Below are 7,568 nucleotides of genomic sequence, written 5' to 3'. Positions count from 1 at the left end.
GTGTGTCTCAGTGTGCGACTCAAACGGCCCTGTTACTGGAAACGTACGCGGCACAGTACCTTTCTTGGGCGCAAAAATTTTAATTTCACACAGTTTCGCCATGAAATAATGGTTGTATACGCACTAAATGCTATGTCACGTCCAGCAGTAGTGAAATGGTGTTAACTATTTGTCCAAGGCCACAAAGATGCGGCTGATGCTGATTGGTAAGTCCAGATATTGCGCCATGCGATTTCGATCTTTTCGGCAAGTTGAACAAAACAACTGAGAGAAAAGATATTTCCCAACGACGAGGACGTCCACAGAACGGTTCGTGAACGGCTCCATGACCAAGGAGCGGATTTATGTCGACGACGAACTGAACGATTGGTAGAAAGTTCTGACCATTTCTTACACAGACTTTGTGACAACGTTGACGAATATGTCTTGTAGGTGTCACTTTGAATTTCAGAGCAGTATTCTATAAAAGTTACTTGGCCTGGCATAATAATGTGTAATTTATTTTTTGAAGTTCCACTCTTGAGTACTACGAGGGCAGTTCAATAAGTAATGCAACACATTTTTTTTCTGAAACAGGGGTTGTTTTATTCAGCATTGAAATACACAAGGTTATTCCCCAATCTTTTAGCTACACAACACTATTTTTCAACGTAATCTCCATTCAATGCTACGGCCTTACGCCACTTTGAAATGAGGGCCTGTATGCCTGCACGGTACCATTCAACTGGTCGATGTCGGAGCCAACGTCGTACTGCATCAATAACTTCTTCATCATCCGCGTAGTGCCTCCCACGGATTGCGTCCTTCATTGGGCCAAACATATGGAAATCCGACGGTGCGAGATCGGGGCTGTAGGGTGCATGAGGAAGAACAGTCCACTGAAGTTTTGTAAGCTCCTCTCGGGTGCGAAGACATGTGTGAGGTCTTGCGTTGTCATGAAGAAGGAGAAGTTCGTTCAGATTTTTGTGCCTACGAACACGTTGAAGTCGTTTCTTCAATCTCTGAAGAGTAGCACAATACACTTCAGAGTTGATCGTTTGACCATGGGGAAGGACATCGAACAGAATAACCCCTTCAGCGTCCCAGAAGACTGTAACCATGACCTTACCGACTGAGGGTATGGCTTTAAACTTTTTCTTGATAGGGGAGTGGGTGTGGCGCCACTCCATTGATTGCCGTTTTGTTTCAGGTTCGAAGTGATGAACCCATGTTTCATTGCCTGTAACAATCTTTGACAAGAAATTGTCACCCTCAGCCACATGACGAGCAAGCAATTCCGCACAGATGGTTCTCCTTTGCTCTTTATGGTGTTTGGTTTGACAACGAGGGACCCAGCGGGAACAAACCTTTGAATATCCCAACTGGTGAACAATTGTGACAGCACTACCAACAGAGATGTCAAGTTGAGCACTGAGTTGTTTGATGCTGATCCGTCGATCATCTCGAACGAGTGTGTTCGCACGCTCCGCCATTGCAGGAATCACAGCTGTGCACGGCCGGCCCGCACGCGGGAGATCAGACAGTCTTGCTTGACCTTGCGGCGATGATGACACACGCTTTGCCCAACGACTTACCGTGCTTTTGTCCACTGCCAGATCACCGTAGACATTCTGCAAGCGCCTATGAATATCTGAGATGCCCTGGTTTTCCGCCAAAAGAAACTCGATCACTGCCCGTTGTTCGCAACGCACGTCCGTTACAGACGCCATTTTAACAGCTCCGTATAGCGCTGCCACCTGTCGGAAGTCAATGAAACTATACGAGACGAAGCGGGGATGTTTGAAAATATTCCACAAGAAATTTCCGGTTTTTTCAACCAAAATTGGCCGAGAAAAAAAAGTGTTGCATTACTTATTGAACTGCCCTCGTATTTATCAGACTGGGACCATTACCAAGTAAGATTAGCAGAACAGATACAGAAGATCCAAAGAATAGCGGCGTGTTTCTTCACGGAATTGTTTACCCGACGGCAGAACGTAATATAAATGATACAAAGGGGCTTTTTGAATACAGAGAGGTTTGCTGTTGACATTTCGTCAGCTTACGTTCGAAGCATGGTCCGGCAATATACATGATGATTTTTTTCACCGTGTACAAACTCTAGGCATTGATGGATGAGAGAATACGAAACAAAAAAGGTCAATCAACTTATGTCCGGAAATGCATGGTTTCCACGCTAGACACCATTTATTCAATCACACATTTTTTACAGAGACTGGATCCTAATACGCGCTGTACCATGCAGCCACAGTTACAGTAAACATGGCGCCTTCTACTGCCACAGTAATTGGTAATGTTGTGTCTGATTCTCTTCTCTTTCTGATTCACCTTGTAGTGGATGTGATACTGCGTTGTACACAAAGTCCCGGACTTGCCTCCCAAGTTCAAATCGAGTATAATGGTGAACTATCTGTAAAAAGAGTGAGTGAATGTAAAGGGCCGGGGAGCCTATGGAACTACGTAGTTATCCTCTTGTCTGTTAATTAAGAATAAACAGCACTTAAAACAAAACTGAAACCGTTGCAATGTGAAAGAGAGGGATGCTGTAGTAAAAATTAAAATAAAAATTACAGACTTATCCTACAGCTCTGGAACGCTCAATTTCCTCAACAAAAAGATAAAAATAAAAGTAACGCAATATAAAACTATATGAGACATCTCTTCAATGCTTCGTCAAACTTACGTACTTCATGTGTCTCTTATTCCTAAACAACTTCCGCATTTGTGAATAATAACAGGAAACTCTTGCCTTTGATCATGGTAAGAACGTTGTTTTGAGTACAAAATAACAACAATACATTTTCTTCGTTTATGCATGTAAAATGTACTAGCGTCAAAAGTATTTGAGCAGAAGTTAAACGATCAACTAATTTTTATTACCTGTAAAATGCAATTTATGTTGTGTTCTGGCATAACATGGGTTATTCGTGAGAATGAGCTATGTTCCACTGAAGACGTTCACGCTAGAGGAAGATAGTCGCGTCTTGTATTAGCATTTTATGTAGTGCAGAAAATACTCTGTGGTCTGTGGCAGACATAACAAAGCAGGGGCAAGGCGCGACGTTGTGAGCACGGTAACACTTGCTAGGCGTGGGCATTTGTTCCTTGAAGACGCCCATTGATGGTGTCATGAACAACTCAGAGAAAACAGACATACTACAAGATAAACGCTCAAAAAACTGCAAAATCTTAGATCTTAAGATGCGTTGGGTGTGGTCAAAAGGACTGAATTGTGTATTTGAAGTTACGAGTCATTGCTAATTTGATCTGTTCAAAAATGTTCAAATGTTTGTGAAATCTTATGGGACTTAACTGCTAAGGTCATCAGTCCCTAAGCTTACTCACTACGTAACCTAAATTATCCTAAGGACAAACACACACATCCATGCCCGAGGGAGGACTCGCACCGCCGCCGGGACCAGCCGCACAGTCCATGACTGCAGCGCCTTACACCGATCTCATTTTGTTCGATACTGTTCGTTGAATTTGCTCGGGGCGGACGTCCGATGACACCCGTTGAGGTTCCTTGTTGATCGGTTCCCTCAGTTTTTTTTTATTACAGAGGGCAGCTAATCCTCTGACCGAGTACGCTGAGCTACCGTGCCGGCATCGCTCGGTTAATCCCGCGTGGCAATTTGATCTGTCTTCACAATGAATGTACATAGTTGAAACAATACAGACTATTATCGTTGAAAACGTGTTTATCATTTAGCTCCTGCAAATAGTAACACACTCTTTTACAGCATCACTCAGCCTGGAGACGAAATCGAGAAGAATGAGATCGCGCACGGTGTGGTATGGAGTAGTCAGACCACTAGCAAACAGACGACCGTATTTGGAAAAGAACAGTAAAAGCTAACTTCGACCACATCAAACTGACAGATCCGCCACTCGGTGCTCGCCACTTATAGTGTTATAGTCAAACCACTATCCACACACACAAAAGGGAAACACCGCACTGTAAGGATAATACACTGAAACAGTAAAAAACTGGTATAGGCATACATATTGAAATACAGAGATACGTAAACGCGCAGAATATAGCGATGCGGTAGGCAACGCCTACATAAGACAACAAGGGTCTGGCGCAGTTCTTAGATCGATTACTGCTGCTACAATGCCAGGTTATCAAGATTTAAGTGAGTTTGAACGTGGTGTTACAGCCGCGCACGAGCGATCGTACACAGCATCTCCGACGTTACGATGAAGTGGGGATTTTCCCGTAGGACCATTTCACGATTGTACCGTGAATATCAGGAAAACATCAAATCTCTGACATCGCTGCTGCCGGAAAAATATCCTACAACAACAGGACCAACGACGACTCCAGTGCAACCCTTCCGCAAATTGCTGTAGATTTCAATGCTGAGTCATCAACATGTGTCAGCGTGCGAATCATTCAACGAAACATCATCGATATGCGCCTTCGGAACCGAAGGTCCACTCGTGTACCCTTGATGACTACACGACACAATGCTTTACGCCTCGCCTGGCCCTGTCAACACCGACATTGGGCCGGCCGGTGTGGCCGTGCGGTTATAGGCGCTTCAGTCTGGAACCGCGTGACCGCTACGGTCGCAGGTTCGAATCCTGCCTCGGGCATGGATGTGTGTGATGTCCTTAGGTTAGTTAGGTTTAAGTAGTTCTAAGTCCTAGGGGACTGACGACCTCAGATGTTAAGTCCCATAGTGCTCACAGCCATTTGAACCGACATTGGACTGTTGGTGACTGGAAACATGTTTCCTGGCGGGACGAGTCTCGTTTACAATTTTACCGAGTGAATGGACGTCTACGGATATGGAACAACCAAAAAAATGTTCAAATGTGTGTGAAATCTTGTGGGACTTAACTGCTAAGGTCAGTCCCTAAGCTTACACACTACTTAACCTAAATTATCCTAATGACAAACACACACACCCATGCTCGAGGGAGGACTTAAACCTCCGCCGGGACCAGCCACACAGTCCATGACTGCAGCGCCCTAGACCGCTCGGCTAATCCCGCACGGCTATGGAACAACCTCATGAATCCATGGACCCTGCATGTCAGCAGGGGACTGCTCAAGCTGGTAGAGGCCCTGTAATGATGTGGGGCGTGTGCAGTTGGTGTGATATGGGAACCCTCATACGTCTAGATACGACTCTGACAGATGACACGTACGTAAGCATCCTATATGATCATCTGCATCCATTCCTGTGCACTGTGCATTCCGACGTACTTGGGCAATTCCAACAGGACAATGTGACACCCCACATGTCCAGAGTTACTACAGAGCGGCTCCAGGAACACCATTCTGAGTTTAAACACTTCCGCTGGTCACCAAACTCCTTAGACAAGAACATTACTGAGCATATCTGGGATAGCTTGCCGCGTGCTGTTTAGAAGAGATCTCCAGCCCCCCGTACTCTTACTGCAGGATTCACGGTGTCACTTCCCTCCAGCACTACTTCAGACAGTTGTCGAGTCCATGCCACGCCGTGTTGCGGCACTTCTGCTTGCTGTCGGGGACCCTACGCGATATTAGACAGATGTACCTGTTTCTTTGGCTCTTCAGTGTAAAGTACACAATGGAGTAACATGAATGACGTGCGGTTCTAATTATGAAGGAGAAAAGACAAAATACACTAAAAAGAGAATTCGTCGGTTCCTAGCTCCTCTGTTGCACATTCCACTCATGTTTCCTTCCCTACCAATTTTACCAGCTGTCACAAATAGCCTTGCACCTTATTAAATGTGTGTCTCAGTTATTTCCTTTACCGAATTCCTAGAAGTCTCTCTTGTGTTCTGCATTCGCCTGCCCCGTCCTCAGTGTAGCTCGGGAGTTGCGGAAGACGACCCGTGCTTCTGGCGCGGGCCGTCGCTGCGGAAACTCGTCCAGCGGCGCACGAAACCGCGAAGTGTGCCGACGTCAGCAGGCGGGGGCGGATTGTCACTGCGGCGGCATAATCACAGTAATGTGCGGCAGCGGCGGTAATGGCGCGTAAGAGTGTTTGGCACAAGGGCCGAGCGGGGCCGCTACAAGCCGATTAGGCGCGGGGCCGTGGCTTTGGCCCGCCGCCGCTGTTGACAGGTGAACATCTGCTGGCCACTTGGCCGCCCGCCGTCGGCGCGCATCAGCGTCACCGCCACATAGCGGACAGCCCCAGCTGCCGCGGCGTTGCCGACTGCGCAGCGTCCTCGCTCAGCGCACAGTGCCCACGTAGCACCGCGCCGTCCCAGCGCGTTTTTTACGCAAGACGGCGCACTACTCCCGGTTTTTCTCCCTGCACAGCTGCTTCCCGCTGTGCGTTCGCCTCCGAGGTGAGCTACACTCGACTACCGCGCTGTGAAGTCGTTTTCGGTTTCACTTACAAAACGGTTTCTTATACTGTAAACAAAACTTAATTCTTCTGCTACGGCAGCTGGTGGAAGCGAAGTACCTCGGTGTCTCCCACGTGGCCTGAAAGAAGGTGTGTGTGTGTGTGTGTGTGTGTGTGAGAGAGAGAGAGAGAGAGAGAGAGAGAGAGAGAGAGAGAAAGAGTTCTTAAAGGTGCAGACATCGAGACGGTACGGAACATTGAATTTACCTGTTTCTTCTTCAATTTTATTCATTTATTTGTTTTGTTGGTGCAGGAAGAGCCCATTTCAACATAGAGAAAGCTTTTGACAACGTTGACGGGAATACTCTCTTTCAAATTCTGAAGGTGGCAGGGGTAAAATACAGGGAGCGAAGGGCTTTTCACAAATTGTACAGAAACCAGATGGTAGTTATAAGAGTCGAGGGGCATGAAAGGGAAGCAGTGGTTGGGAAGGGAGTGAGACAGGGTTGTAGCCTATCCCCGATGTTATTCAATTTGTATATTGAGCAAGCAGTGAAGGAAACAAAAGGAAAATTTGGAGTAGGTATTAAAATCCATGGAGAAGAAATAAAAACTTTGAGGTTCGCCGATGACATTGTAATTCTGTCAGAGACAGCAAAGGACTTGGAAGAGCAGTTGAACGGAATGGATAGTGTCTTGAAAGGAGGATATAAGATGAACATCAACAAAAGCAAAACGAGGATTATGGAATGTAGTCGAATTAAGTCGGGTGATGCTGAGGGAATTAGATTAGGAAATAAGACACTTAAAGTAGTAAAGGAGTTAGGCTATTTGGGAAGCAAAATAACTGATGATGGTCGAAGTAGAGAGCATATAAAATGTAGACTGGCAAAGGCAAGGAAAGTGTTTCTGAAGAAGAGAAATTTGTTAACATTGAGTATAGATTTAAGTGTCAGGAAGTCGTTTCTGAAAGTATTTGTATGGAGTGTAGCCATGTATGGAAGTGAAACGTGGACGACAACTAGTTTGGACAAGAAGAGAATAGAAGCTTTCGAAATGTGGTGCTACAGAAGAATGCGGAAGATTAGATGGGTAGATCACATAACTACTGAGGAGGTATTGAATAGAATTGGGGAGAAGAGGATTTTGTGGCACAACTTGACTAGAAGAAGGGATCAGTTGGTAGGACATGTTCTGAGGCCTCAAGGGATCACCAATTTAGTATTGGAGGGCAGCGTGGACGGTAAAAATCGTAGAGGGAGACCAAGA

The sequence above is a fragment of the Schistocerca serialis genome, chromosome 4, assembly GCF_023864345.2.
Source record: "Schistocerca serialis cubense isolate TAMUIC-IGC-003099 chromosome 4, iqSchSeri2.2, whole genome shotgun sequence".
NCBI lineage: Eukaryota > Metazoa > Arthropoda > Insecta > Orthoptera > Acrididae > Schistocerca > Schistocerca serialis.
This window is presented reverse-complemented; position numbering follows the sequence as displayed.